The 15,485-nt window shown below is 41.9% G+C and overlaps 1 protein-coding gene across 11 annotated transcripts in view; it reads left to right on the top strand.

The window, feature by feature from the left end:
* The window catches only part of RAI14 (retinoic acid induced 14), a 164,561-nt gene that overhangs the window by 6,972 nt on the left and 142,104 nt on the right, over nt 1-15,485 (top strand). The window contains exon 2 of one of the 11 annotated variants that reach the window (XM_055554934.1): nt 11,609-11,666. The exons of 8 other annotated variants lie outside the window; for them this stretch is intronic. The gene's annotated coding sequence lies outside the window, so the exon portion shown is untranslated. Of the gene's footprint in view, nt 1-4,912; nt 4,998-11,608; nt 11,721-15,485 lie in introns of those variants that run through there. 2 more of the 11 variants (XM_055554932.1, XM_055554936.1) reach the window with 2 other exon arrangements.

Below are 15,485 nucleotides of genomic sequence, written 5' to 3'. Positions count from 1 at the left end.
CTCTAAGAGAAGTTCATTTTGCAGACCGAGGCAGGCCATCTAGCAGGAATTCTTAAATATTTTTGAGTCAAAGATGGACATTTTTGCAAATTGGATGCAGGTGTTGGACCACTTTTCCTAGAGGGAAATTCACTTATATGCAATGATGCTATCCACTTGTAATCTTTGTTGGTTTCAAAAGGTTCGTGGAAGTCCCTGGGCTCAGCCTAGTTGTGAACATCTTTGGAATCCCCAGGTTAACCCAAGATCTGTTGAATGTACCTAGAATATCTTGTTGCATTTGTCCTACTTACTTTTAACGGCCACCTTATAAGGTCGGGAGTACAATGACAAGGGGGTCTGTTTTCTAACAAGTGCCGCTGTTCCTCAGACCTGACAATATCATATGTGTATGTGTGCTGTTGCTCAGTCATGTGTGACCTTTTGCAACCTCATGGACTGTAGCCCACTAGGCTCCTCTGTTCATGGGATTTTTCAGGCAAGAAATACTGGAGTGGGTTGCCATTTCATCCTCTAGGGGATCTTCCTGACCCAGGGATCGAACCTGTATCTCCTGTGTCTCTTGTATTTTAGGCAGATTCTTTACCACTAGCGCCACCTGGGGAGCCTGATCGTACAAGAGTGCAAAGTAATAACTGTGGGTCTTATACCCTCAGTAGGAAAACCAGTCTATGTACCATCGACCATTTTTAGGAGCTATTTCTATTGGAAGCAGTAAAACGCTATTTAGGAGTAATAAGTAGTAAACCTGTCATATGACTATTTCACAGAGATGTGCTGGATTCTAAGGCTGGGTCTTGAGTTCCTCACCCCAGGGATATTTCTTGGTCTAGTGCTGGTACATACTGTTTTCTGCTTTCCAGGGGACAGCAGTTTCCTCCCTTTCCTGTTGAAGGAGGGAATGATGTCCCTGGGTCCAGCACACAACACTTCTAGCTCACGGGGGTCAATCTCTTACTGCTCAACCAGGTAGGGGAAATATCTCCAATTCTCTGTGTCCTCCTCTCAGTCTCCTAGCCTATGGGGCTGCCTCCAAAAGGGACCCAAGGAAGATAGGGTCACATTTCCTAGCTGGGGAGCTGGTCCTCAGAGGCTGGCTTTTTCAGAGGAACTAGCCCATCTCTGGGAAGTAGCAGATGCTGGTAGAGAGTCATCCCAGGGTCATCAGCCATGCTCAGGAAGGAGCTTGTTCTGTCACTGTCCACCTTAGGTGACATCCTTTATCTCTTTAGTGAACATTTGAGCTGGCTATAACAGAAGGTAAATAATGTAAGCTTTTTTCGACAAGTTCTTTGAATTGACTTGAGCACCTTCTCTGTCTGCACCAGTCGCTTTGCTTCTAGACTGGCAGATTCCGGAGGTCTGGGCCTTCTTGCTGCTGCTAAGTCACTTAAGTCATGTCCGACTCTGTGCAACCCCATAGACGGCAGCCCACCAGGCTCCTCCGTCCTTGGGATTCTCCAGGCAAGAACATTGGAGTGGGTTGCCATTTCCTTCTCCAATGCATGAAAGTGAAAAGTGAAAGTGAAGTCACTCAGTCATGTCTGACTTCGCGACCCCATGGACTGCAGCCCACCAGGCTCCTCCATCCATGGGATTTTCCAGGCAAGAGTACTGGAGTGAGGTGCCATTGCCTTCTCTGGGCCGTCTTACTCAGCATCAAATCCCTTGTGAGCAGTACATATTGGTGGAATCATTGAGTGGTAGATAGAAGATCTGGGGATGAACAGCAATGCCTGCCTTCATGGAACTTTGAGTTTTAATGAGGTTAACACATTTTTATTCCACTGGAGTACAAGGCTCTAGTCGTTGGAGTGGGGTCGTGGGGGGAACTCAATCGACAGCAGGTGTTGAGGTCTAGGAAAGAGAAATGAGCCCTCTGAACGTGGCACAGTCAATAAGGGGCGAAGCTAGAGGTGAGCCTCAGTTCTGGCTACTCTTGGCACAGGGCTTCTAGATGTTGTCCTTTTCTTTTTCTCACTGATATAGACAGTGACCTTGGGAGTCCCACAGGTAGCTAAGGACAAGTGTTATGAATGAAGAGGACTGGTATAAACTCTGACTTGCTGCAGTGGACTCTGGTGGGGAGTCCGAGGTGAGGCAGATGGCTTTGAACAGCAACAGGAAAGTTGGCAAAGGAACTGGAACCCAGGCCCTTGGGATCCTGCTAGGCAAGAACCACATAAACAAACCCATTTGTCAAGCTTTGTCAGTGAGTTAACAAGATCTGTGCTGAGCCTCTTAGTTTGATGAGAAGGCTCACATAACTTGACCATCTCCTCCTACGAGAGTTGACCTGTTTGTGATTGATGGCTTTTCAAAAATGAAAGGGAGTGCTGACTTTGGGTGGATGGTTTTGACCCATAGACATTTCACTGGTGGGAGAAGCAGCCTGTACACAGTGGCTCCTCCCAGCTGCCCCAGAGGACGTGGGAACCTCTGAGCTGGAAGGCTAATGGACTTGTGAGTTGCTTTTTCTTTCTTCCTTACTAAAGACAGCCAGAAGCAAAACACAGTTGACCCTTGAACTGTGTAGGGGTTTAGGGGGATACCTCCCACCCCACTACCACCAAGTTGAAAAATCTGTGTATCACTTTGACTCCCCTAGAACTTAACTTCTAATAGCCTACTGTTGACGGGAAGCCTTACTAGTAAAACAAATTGTTGATTAGCACATATTTTGTATGTTATAGATATTATTTATTGTTGTTGTTCAGTCGCTCAGTCGTATCTAACTTTGCAACCCCATGGACTGTAGCACGCCAGGCTTCCCTGTCCTTCACCATCTCCCAGAGCTTGCTCAGATTCATATCCATTAAGTCAATGATGCCATCCACTATCTTGTCTCTGTCAGCCCCTTTTCCTCCCGCCTTCAATCTTTCCTAGCATCAGGGTCTTTTCCAATGAATGGGCTCTTTGCATTAGGTGGCTGGAGTATTGGAGCTTCAGCATCAGTCCTTTCAATGAATATTCAGGATTGATTTCCTTTAGGACTGACTGGTTGGATGTCCTTGCAGTTCAAGGGGCTCTCAAGAGTCTTTTCCAACACCACAGTTCAAAAGCATTAATTCTTCAGCACTCAGCTTTCTTTATGGTCCAACTCTCATGTCCATACATGACTACTAGAAAAACCATAGCTTTGGCTAAACGGACCTTTGGCAAAGTAATATCTCTGCTTTTTAATATGCTGTCTAGGTGTGTTATAGCTTTTCTTCCAAGGAGCAAGCGTCATTTAATTTCATGGCTGCAGTCACTATCTGCAGTGATTTTGGGGCCCAAGAAAATATAAAGTCTGTCCCTGTTTCCATTGTTTCCCCATCTATTTGCTGTGAAGTGATGGGACCGGATGCCATGATCTTAGTTTTTTGAATGTTGAGTTTTAAGACAACTTTTTCACTCTCCTCTTTCACTTTCATCAAGAGGCTCTTCAGTTCCTCTTCACTTTCTGCCATAAGGGTGGTGTCATCTGCATATCTGAGGTTATTGATATTTCTCCTGGCCATCTTGATTCCAGGTTGTGCTTCATCCAGCTGGGAATTTTGCATGATGTACCCTGCCTATAAGTTAAATAAGCAGGGTGACAGTATACAGCCTTGACGTACTCTTTTCCAAATTTTGAACCATCCATTATTCCTTGTCCGGTTCTAACTGTTGCTTCTTGACCTGCATACAGATTTCTCAGGAGGCAGTAAGATAGCCTGGTATTCCCATCTCTCAGAATTTTCCACAGTTTGTTGTGATCCACAACAAAGGTAGTCAAAGGCTATAGCATGGTCAATGAAGCAGAAGTAGATGGTTTTCTGGAATTCTCTTGCTTTTTCTATGATTCAGTGGATGTTGGCAATTAGATCTCTGGTTCTTCCGCCTTTTCTAAATCCAACTTGAACATCTGTTAGTTCTCAGTTCACGTACTGTTGAAGCCTAGCTTGGAGAATTTTGAGCAATACTTTGCTAGCATGTGAAATGAGTGCAGTTGTATATTGTAGCCTTACAATAAAGTAAGCTAGAGAAAAGAAATGTTAAGGAAATAGTGTAAGGAAGAGAAAATACACTTCCGGTACTGTATATGTATTGATACCCTACAATACAATACAATGTATTGATACCCTAAGTTCACGTTGTCTGTTTATGTGATTAATTGCCAGTATCCACATTAGTGTAGTCTTATGATACAAAACACTGTTGATGTTGTATGTATTATTAACATTGGACATCAAAAATGAAAAGTTGTGAAAAAATTCATATTTATAGGAAGAAACAGCGGTGTGATTGCTTTAAGGTGGCTTAGTATAATTGGTACAATTGCTTCATGGTAGTGTAGCCTAGGCACTAATGAATGAATCTTTATAAAATTTTATGGTATACAGTATTAAATGGTACCCCACTCCAGTACTCTTGCCTGGAAAATCCCACGGACGGAGGAGCCTGGTGGGCTGCAGTCCATGGGGTCGCGAAGAGTCAAACACGACTGAGCGACTTCACTTTCACTTTTCACCTTCATGCATTGGAGAAGGCAGTGGCAACCCACTCCAGTGTTCTTGCCTAGAGAATCCCAGGGATGGGGGAGCCTGGTGGGTTGCTGTCTCTGGGGTCGCACAGAGTCGGACACGACTGAAGCAACTTAGCAGCAGCGGCAGCATTACAGTTATATTCATAATACAGTATTGAAAACTGTTACATTTTTAAACAAAGCTGCTTAGCATGTTGATAGGCTGATAGGCAGTTTCTCCTATTATGAGAGAGAGGCATACTGTAATTTTTTTAAAGCAAAGTTAGAAAACAGTAAGAAATCTAATGCATTACTAGTTTTATACTAAATATCACCCACCTTATGCCTGTTTAAGGATAGACTGGTATCTGCACATTTTATGCATTCATGATATACCTTAAAATTTTTTTTTTCTGTTTCTAGGCTACATGGTTCATCGGTGAGGTTTTTCAAATTGTCCCAAATCTCCAAAAAGCTTTCCAGTCTATTTATTGAAAAAAAATTGCATGTAAGTGGACTTGCATAGTTCAAACCTGTGTTGTACAAGGGCCATAAACATATGTGGGGCCCTGAGGTCCCACATTGAACCATGTCAGGAAGGCCTCACCCACAGCCAGGTGGGGAGAAGCCTACCATTCTGTCTCCAAGTGAATCTTATTTTGGGCTCAATCCACATTCATCATGGATGCAAGAATATGCTCAGGACCTTCTTGAATCTTCATTTTTAAAAAATCCTTAATTTTCTTTGGGGCTATATAATTTTTCTCTTTTGAGAAAAAAGTTTCACATTTCTCTCCTTTGAGCTTTATTATTTACTTAAAAAAATCTTTGTTTGGCTATGCTGGGTCTTTCAGCATGCAGCATCTTTAGTTGCAGTATGTGGATCTAGTTCCCTGACCAGGGATTGAACCTGGGCCCCCTGCATTGGGAGTGTGGAGTCTGACCACTGGACCCAGCAGTGTGTATTAGTCACTCAGTTGTCTCTGACTCTTTGCAACCCCATGGATTATAGTCAGCCAGGCTCCTCTGTTCTTGGGATTCTCCAGGCAAGATAACTGGTGTGGGTTGCCATTTCCTTCTCCAGGGGATCTTCCCTACTCAGGGATCTAACCCCGGTCTCCTGTGTTGCAGGCGGCTTCTTTATGATCTCAGCCACCAGGGAGGCCTCTGGACCACTAGGGAAGTCCCTTTGAGCTTTTTTTGAATTCGGAAGAAACTAGGAAATATAGGCATAGACACTAACCAGTATCTGTATACCAACCAGGATTTCCTAAGTTTTTTTTTTTTAAAGGAAAAACTCCTTTCTTCCACTAACCTTGTATATACATCCAGTCAGCAACACCTTGATACTTAGATTCTTTCTGTGCTTTACAACTTTAGGTCGGGTTCGGTGTGCCGTTTGGTGACTTTTTCTATTGCTTTTCCTCTAGAGTCTTTAAAAGCTAGAAAGAGATGACCCCTGTCCCAGCCTGTCTCCCAGCCGATCTGTGGACGGCTGTGTTACCACTTGTGACTTGTCTGGCAACAAGCTTGCTTTCTTCTTCTGCTTTAAAACAACCCCTGATTATTTTAAGTGCAAACCCCTTGGAACAAAGCGCATTTGATTTTCATTACATTGCAGATGGGTGTTTTTGTTCACGGTGGCAAAAGAAACAAAGAGTAGCTCACCCTATCCTGGTGATATCTGAGGTGGCAGCCTGCTGGCTGCGGGTGCTTCTGTGTGGCTTCCAGAACAAACACTGCCTGCACCCCCTACCCCATTACTGTCTCACTGGTAATTGTTTTAGGACACACTTTTATTATGGTTGTAAATGTAATGGTTGTAAAACATTGTAGTATTGCGTTTTGTTTTTGTTTTAATAGCTTGGAAAGAGGTATACAGGACACAGGTATACTGTATACAGGTATACAGTATACAGGACATCAGAATAATTTCCTAAGGAACACAAATGTCCTAGTGATAGGGAAGGATTTAAATATCTAGCCATTCTGCTTTTTCATATGGTTGCCAAAGCATGGAAACCTCCACTGCAGTCTGTAGTTTGCCAGCTCAGCTGAGTATAAAAATAGCCACTTCACTTGTCTGTAATTATCTTTACATTTTATGTTATTGACTGGGTATCTTTAGCCAAGCTATATGGAAAAGGGTTTTTTTTTTCCTGGACTGGTGAGCTCATTACATTTATTCACTATATGCTTCACATGTTAAAAGGACAAAGAAATAAAATGCCGCCTTCCCCTGGAATGTTGTGAGTGTGCACAGCCAGAAGGGAATGCCTTTTTTCATATTGGTTTGTTCAGACTTCCTAGGGGAAGCTCTGTATATGCCAGTGGCCGATCTGAGGACTGTTCCATCTTTAAAGGCAACAAAATTTTAAGTTGTAAAAAGGTCGGTCTGTTGGTCAGACTTTTTAAAAATTACTAGTGCTGTTTAATATGCAGCCCAGAAACTGAACTTGAGTGTCAACCCAGCCTTCTCTATTTTTAAATTGTGCCACTTTGGCCAAATAAACTTTCTGGGTGGCAATTTCCTAATCTTGAAACTGAGAATAAAAGCAATAGGATCTAATTTTGAAGTGGTGTGAGCATTAAATGAGATAATACTAATTTAAATCAGATAGTAAAAAAAAATTTTTTTTTGCAAAGTAATGATGTAAATCATAGCTATTGTTAATATTACTAAGGTTATCATGTTCTGTATCCTACCTTTGAAGAACTGTTGTTAGATTGGCCAATATAATCATACCTGCCATTATAAGCTATAGCACTAAAAAGGGGTTGCCCTCAAAAGTCATTGACACACATTTGCCAGGTATCTTTTGTGTAGTTTGGGACTATGTTTTCCTGTGTTATCATTCCTCCATTTAGTCCTTCTTTATATCCTTAGGTAATGTGGACCGAATAAAGGCATATTTCCTATAGTTGTGATCAATCCTATTCCCAGTTGTATTAACAAATTCCATTGTGTCTCACCAGACAACTTTTGTTTCAGTCACCATCTAGGCACAGAGGAGTAATCTTGTGGTTAAAATGAAGATAGTAGTGTCTAGAATGAAGTGATGGGGAACTTAAATTCCCTTTTGAATCCTTTGGAAAATTGTCCACCTGTTGATAGAGGAAAAACAGACATGTTTTCTGAACCATATATAACAGAGTAATAGTTTGCATAGAAGTCTGTCAGTCTTGAAATGAAATTTTAAAAAATTTTTTATTGAAAGCATTTCCTCTAAAGTCAGGAACAAGACAAGGGTGCCCACTTTCACCATTACTATTCAACATAGTTTTGGAAGTTTTGGCCACAGCAATCAGAGCAGAAAAAGAAATAAAAGGAATCCAAATTGGAAAAGAAGAAGTAAAGCTCTCACTGTTTGCAGATGACATGATCCTCTACATAGAAAACCCTAAAGACTCCACCAGAAAATTACTAGAAATAATCAATGACTATAGTAAAGTTGCAGGATATAAAATCAACACCCAGAAATCCCTTGCATTCCTATACACTAATAATGAGAAAACAGAAAGAGAAATTAAGGAAACAATTCCATTCACCATTGCAACGGAAAGAATAAAATACTTAGGAATATATCTACCTAAAGAAACTAAAGACCTATATATAGAAAACTATAAAAGACTGGTGAAAGAAATCAAAGAGGACACTAACAGATGGAGAAATATACCATGTTCATGGATTGGAAGAATCAATATAGTGAAAATGAGTATATTACCCAAAGCAATCTATAGATTCAATGCAATCCCCATCAAGCTACCAACAGCATTCTTCACAGAGCTGGAACAAATAATTTCACAATTTGTATGGAAATACAAAAAACCTCGAATAGCCAAAGCGATCTTGAGAAAGAAGAATGGAACTGGAGGAATCAACCTACCTGACTTCAGGCTCTACTACAAAGCCACAGTTATCAAGACAGTATGGTACTGGCACAAAGACAGAAATATAGATCAATGGAACAAAATAGAAAGCCCAGAGATAAATCCACGCACATATGGACACCTTATCTTTGACAAAGGAGGCAAGAATATACAATGGATTAAAGACAATCTCTTTAACAAGTGGTGCTGGGAAATCTGGTCAACCACTTGTAAAAGAATGAAACTAGAACACTTTCTAAGACCATACACAAAAATAAACTCAAAATGGATTAAAGATCTAAACGTAAGACCAGAAACTATAAAACTCCTAGAGGAGAACATAGGCAAAACACTCTCTGACATACATCACAGCAGGATCCTGTATGACCCACCTCCCAGAATATTGGAAATAAAAGCAAAAATAAACAAATGGGACCTAATTAACCTTAAAAGCTTCTGCACATCAAAGGAAACTATTAGCAAGGTGAAAAGACAGCCTTCAGAATGGGAGAAGATAATAGCAAATGAAGCAACTGACAAACAACTAATCTTGAGAATATACAAGCAACTCCTACAGCTCAACTCCAGAAAAATAAATGACCCAATCAAAAAATGGGCCAAAGAACTAAATAGACATTTCTCCAAAGAAGACATACGGATGGCTAACAAACACATGAAAAGATGCTCAACATCACTCATTCTCAGAGAAATGCAAATCAAAACCACAATGAGGTACCATTTCACACCAGTCAGAATGGCTGCGATCCAAAAGTCTACAAGTAATAAATGCTGGAGAGGGTGTGGAGAAAAGGGAACCCTCTTACACTGTTGGTGGGAATGCAAACTAGTACAGCCACTATGGAGAACAGTGTGGAGATTCCTTAAAAAACTGGAAATAAAACTGCCTTATGATCCAGCAATCCCACTGCTGGGCATACACACTGAGAAAACCAGAATTGAAAGAGACACGTGTACCTCAATGTTCATCGCAGCACTGTTTATAATAGCCAGGACATGGAAGCAACCTAGATGTCCATCAGCAGATGAATGGATAAGAAAGCAGTGGTACATATACACAATGGAGTATTACTCAGCCATTAAAAAGAATACATTTGAAGCAGTTCTAATGAGGTGGATGAAACTGGAGCCTATTATACAGAGTGAAGTAAGCCAGAAAGAAAAACACCAATACAGTATACTAACGCATATATATGGAATTTAGAAAGATGGTAACAATAACCCTGTGTACGAGACAGCAAAAGAGACACTGATGTATAGAACAGTCTTTTGGACTCTGTGGGAGAGGGAGAGGGTGGGATGGTTTGGGAGAATGGCATTGAAAAAAAAATTAAAAAAAAAAATTTTTTTTTACATTGGAGGATAATTGCTTTACAATGTTGTGTTAGTTTCTGTTGTACAGCAACATAAGTATACATATATCCCCTCCCTCTTGAGCCTCCCTCCCACCCCCTCCATCCCACCCCTCTATGACGTCACAGAGCTCTGACCTGAGCTTTGAAATGAAATTGTTGATTAATCATCCCTTCTGCATGTGGCAGAGTGAATCTTTTAAACTAACTTTCATCCATTATCAACTTGCGGGATTTACTAGATCTGAGCTTTATGATTTGATAGTAAGTGAATGTTAAACATGATAACCTATACTTTTTCCCTTAATTTTGTGCCTGCCTTGTAATAATAATAAGATGCTATAATTGCCAGTTGTGCCAATCTTTGAGGGGAAAATGTGAATCATTACTGTCTAATAGAATATAAGCAAGCCATAAATACATGTCATCACAAGTCACTTCAAAGTTTCTAGTAGACACAAGAAGGAAAATGAAGCAACTGAGATTGTAATCATCTTTTATTTTTATCTAGTATATCCAAAATTCTGTCAACATGTATTCAGTCAAGCTATTAATGATATAGTTGACATTTTTTTTAATAGTAAATCTTTGAAATCCATTGTGTATTTTCCACTTACAGTGCATGTCAGTTTGTGTTAGCCATGTTTCAAATGCTTAGTGGCCACGTGTGGCCAACGACTGCAGTATGGGACAGCACTGGTCAGAGTAGTATGTCATTTTGTAGGTCCTGTAACCCCAGGCCGACCTGACACTTAGAATGGCCTCAGTAGATGCAAGTTTGATTAAGCTTCCCTGTGTCTTTAACCTAGTTATCTGGGATTTTGCCCTTCATTTTCAGTGTTTCCTTAGAGAAGTATGATAGCTCACTAGCTTCATCATGATCTGATTACACATGAAATAGTGGACATTTGTGTTCTTGGTTTACAAATCTGTGTGTCTCTGCTTTCTTGCATGTGCGTTAATCAGCATGGACTTTTTTTTTCTCTGTTGTAGGCAAGGATTATGTATGGGCCAGTTTTCTACGTTCCCCTGTGTACTTGGCCCAGAGTTGGTAGGCAGTGCCTCTGGGTAAACAAGACAGTATAGATTTCTTAGTTTTCCTCTTAAATTGCAAGTTCTTGAATAGCCGCGATGTTTTTACTCTCTAGAGCCTCATGGGATCAGATGCCAGGTATGTGAGTTTGTGTGTGGGGCCCAGGGTGGAGGGGAGTGCGTTTTAAATCTTTGTTGCAGGTGACAGATGTACTCCCCATCCTTTATGTTAATGCTGTTTTATTCTATCCCTCACTACAGAAAATGGTTGAAAATGGAAAGAAGGTCCAGGGTCTCAAATTCAGTCAACAGAGTCTGTGTTCACTATGTAGGTGGTCCTAGGGCCCCCGACAGAGCATGGGCATGGAGTGGCCTGGGGCTTCTAGTGGAGAGGATCTGGAAGGTTTTTCCATTTGCGCTGCCAGGACATTAGTGTGGCAAATCCAGGCCAGCCTGACCCCTAGGAGGTGATGCTTGGTGGCTGAGCTACTGTCGGGCTTCTCTTCCAGGTGTCTTGTTTAGAATCAATTAGGCTGAGTGAAAGCATGCATCCTTATCATATCTTCAGCGATATTCAAGGATTAACTGCTCTGAGAATTATCCTTGGTCCTTGAGGTCTCCTGATCCAACTGAACCCCACCGTTCCACCCCCTCCTCCAGGCAGCTTCCCCACTGTCTGCCCCCATCTCCTTGCCCCACCCACCCAGAAGCCTCTATCTTCCTCCTGAGCCACATCACAGGGTCCTTCAGGACCCAGCTGCTATGATGGTTTTTCATTTCGTGAGGGTTTTTAACAGTCTAATTCTATTCATTTCCAGTTACTCGTGATTGTTTTCCTTGTTGGCAGGTTCCTGTAGGAGAGCGAAAGAGCTGGTCATATTTTCAGAGTGGAAATAACCCAGAAGGTGGGGCTTGCTGGCCAGGTCTTCTGTGGTGAAGAAAGAATGGAATGCTTGGAGGTGGGGATGGGTGAGGGTATGCTGGCAGATCAGGGAGCAGCTAATAGCCAAACAAATGGATGATAAATAGGCCCTCCCTAACCTATGGGTTCAGAGGGGACCTTATAGGTCACCCCACTGTATTCAACCACTTAGACTCTGGAGTGTGTATTTCAGTTCTGTAGGTTCTTAAAGTGAATTTAGCTACAGGCTTCCAAATGAGCTGAACAGACAGACATACAAACTCCAGAGGTGCTGCCGAGGTTCTGGGCTCCTCTTTTACTGTGGCATCTAAAGTGACAGCCTGAGCGAGATTGACTAGGTGAGAAGGCACCAGAGGATTTGTCAATATTCGTTGATTGCAAGTCACAGAAACTCAATTTGAACTAGCTTAGGATAGGAGGGAGGGCTTCCCTGGTGGCACTGGTGGTAAAGGACCCACCTGCCAATGCAGGAGATCCAAGAGACATGGGTTTGATCCCTGGGTCGGAAAGATCCCCTGGAGGAGGGCATGGCAACCCACTCCAGTATTCTTGCCTAGAGAATCCTATGAACAGAGGAGCTTGGCAGGCTACAGTCCATGGAGTTGCAAAGAGTCAGACACGACTGAAGTGACTTTGCACTCATGTAGGTTGGGGTGAGGAGTGGGGTGCAGCTTGGCTCATGGGATGCCAAATTCTGTGCTAAAATGGTGTCGGGGCCTCTCTGGTTCCCTCCCTCAAACCTGCTCTCTGTGCTGGCTTAGGAGTGTCTTGGACAGCTGCCAGGCTCACATTTTCCTAGTTTCTCCACCAGAAAGGAAGGCTTTAATCTTCCCTTTTTCTTCCCCGTTCTACTCACTCCCTTCTCTTCCTTCTTCTTGTACTCACCCCTTCCCTGTCCCTTTCCTCTCCCGCCACCCAAAATCCCAGGGAGGGTTTCTGATAGCCTTCCTAAGGATACCTTTCCATCTCTTGGGAACAGCTACGGTCAGGCTATAACCTGGTTGGAGTGGGGTTGGGGGCGGGGGCAGGGAATAGGAGGACAGCTTTCTAGAAAGAAATGCAGTTATCAGAAGAAGGCTGGGCACTGAGAGTCATGGGGCAGACCGCGTGCCGCATGGTAATGTGTTAAAGAAAATGCAGAGACGTGCCTTCGAGTGAGCAGGGCTGGAGATGAGAATAAACGATTTGAGTATGTGGTGTTCGAATGACGTCCCAACATGGTAGCTGGGGCAGCAGAAATGATTTTTGTGCTCTCCATCTGCTGTTCCACTCCTGCTTCTAGGGCATCAGAATTCACAGTATCCATGTTGTTAACTTATTTATCCCTTACCCTCAAAAAGTATTTGAGGCACTGAATGACTGATTCATCAGAACCATTGTGACCATCGTAAATGACACTTCTGCATACAAGAATGTGGAGAGTCTGAGTTACCCCATTTTAAAGCCAAGTCAAAGAACTGATGATGTCACAGTAAGCCAACATTTGACCATTAAATCTTTCTAGAGTAAAACCAAGGGAATCTGGTATAACCATCCAGGGAGCTACCCTCTCACACTCTAAAGTTGTTTCTCACTACCTAACAACTCAGCATTTCACTTTTTGTATTTCATCTTGTTAAAAACAGCTTCATCGAGGTATGATTTATATTCCACAAAATTTACCGTTTTTAGTATACAGTACTGCTCAATTTTTTAATAAATTTACAGAGCTGTGGAATCATCACCACAATTGAGTTTTAAAACATCTCTCTCACCGTCCCCAAAGAGCCCTCATGCTCATTTGCAATTCCTCCTTATCATCCCCAGCCCTAGGCGACTGCTAATCTACTTCCTGTCTATAAATTTGCCGGTTCCAGACATGTCGTACAGATGGAATCTTACACTGTGTGGTCTCTGTGTCTGACCTTCACTTGGTGCAATGGTTTCGCGCTGCATGTATCCACCCTTGGTTCCTTTTTGGTCCTGGAGAGTCCGCCTTCCCCTGTATGGAAATGCCACGTTTTGTTTACCTACTTGGTGGATGTTTCAGTTTCCACTTTTTCACGATTATGAGTACTGCTGCCGTAAACATGTGCACATCTCTGTGGACACGTGTTTTCTTTTGGCAAGACACATCATATAATTGCCAGGTTGAAAATTTAACTTAAGCTGCCAAACTACTTGCCACAGTGACTTTGTGCTTTCCACATTTTATATATTCACCAGTAACATTTGAGGAGTGGCCCTGTCTTTTTAAACTTGAATGATTCTTATGGATTTTAAGGTGGGGAAAGCCAAGAAATGGACTTGAGGTGCAGATGGTAAGGCACTTAGCACATACCCCTTGCTGTTTGGGTTTGATTACTAGATGTGTGCAGGGCAGCTTTTTTGCTTGAGAGATGAACACAGTGTTATGTCTTGATAGAGCTGTTGACGCCAACATCAAAGATTTGGAAATACACCCTGGAAACGGGGCATTTTAGAGATCAGCTTAAAAATAACCTCAAAAGGAGGGATAAGCACATGGCGTTTCTTAGTCCCGGAGTGGTTTTTGTATTCCAGAGGTAGCTTGTTTTGATTAAGCCCATGCTTTTTAAATTGGATGGATTTAGGGCATGAGGTAACCTTGGGGCTTTTCTTCGGTAGGTTTATCGGAGCATGTGAGCAGCAGATTTGACAGTCCAGATAGTGATGTTGCCAGAGCCCTGACCAGTTTTACATCAGTGTGGTGGCTCTGACTGATTCATGGACCAAGATCGGTGCTCACTGATGGCAGGTTTTATTTTTAAAGAAGAATGATGTATTTTTTTCTCAAAAGAAATGTCATCCCCTGATAAAGGCAAGTTGTAAATATAGGGAGGAAGATTAATGCTCTTAAGAGTTTCACTTCATGATCATTATGGTACATTATCTGGATGGCATTTATGTTTTAAAAGAGTGTGGTCATTTTTGGGGGGAGGGAGTGAGGTACTGCAGTATTTTAGGAAGGATTCATCGCCAGAATGAAACCACTGCCTATGTCTTTTTCTCTCCCTCTTGCCTTTCCCTCTTCTTTATCATCTGGGCAATCTTTTATCTCATCTGCACCTTAGTTAATATATGAGAGCACTCAGCCCATAATTAATGCTTAGTAAAGTTTGCATGTTTGTTGAGTCATTCATTCATTCATTTATATGTATCTGGTCTGCGGAATAAATAAGACACCTAAAATGTGATCACAAAGCAGCTTTGTTTTGTGTCCCACTGACTCTTTAAAATTTATTCAGAGAGGTTAGTCCATCTCATGATTCTGGGTGAAATCTATAACTTTTCTGATTATATTTTTAAAAAATTCTACAGTCAATTTCAGTTGCTAAATACTCTCAATTTAGAACTCGGAATGCCTGATTTAAAATAAAAATTTCAAATTCGATTTAAAAGAAAATATCTTTTTCTGTCTTTCTCCATTTTCTCCTGTTACTCTCCTCCCTTTATCTGACTGTCATGGTTTGTGTCTCCTCCAGGGTTACAATGCAAACTGGAGACAGGAGGGGTGGAGATGAGAGGTAATAAGAATGAGAAGTTCTTACTTGATGGTACGCAGGAAGACAGTGCTCTGCTCTCTAATCCTGACAGATATTTTGAGCTGATTCTTGCTCTTTGAGGAGGTATTTTCGGCTGGACCATGTGCTCCTAAAATTTATATGTTAAAGTCCTGACCCCTGGTACTTCGGACGGGACTGTTTGTGGAGGTAGGACCTTTAAAGATATGATTAAGATAAATGAGACTATATGGGTGTGACTGGTGTCCTTTTAAAAAGACATTAGGACAAAGGCACGCAAA

Source organism: Bubalus kerabau, chromosome 18, assembly GCF_029407905.1.
Source record: "Bubalus kerabau isolate K-KA32 ecotype Philippines breed swamp buffalo chromosome 18, PCC_UOA_SB_1v2, whole genome shotgun sequence".
Lineage (NCBI taxonomy): Eukaryota > Metazoa > Chordata > Mammalia > Artiodactyla > Bovidae > Bubalus > Bubalus kerabau.
Note: the sequence above shows the minus strand (reverse complement) of the source record. Positions and strands in the feature narration are given on the sequence as shown.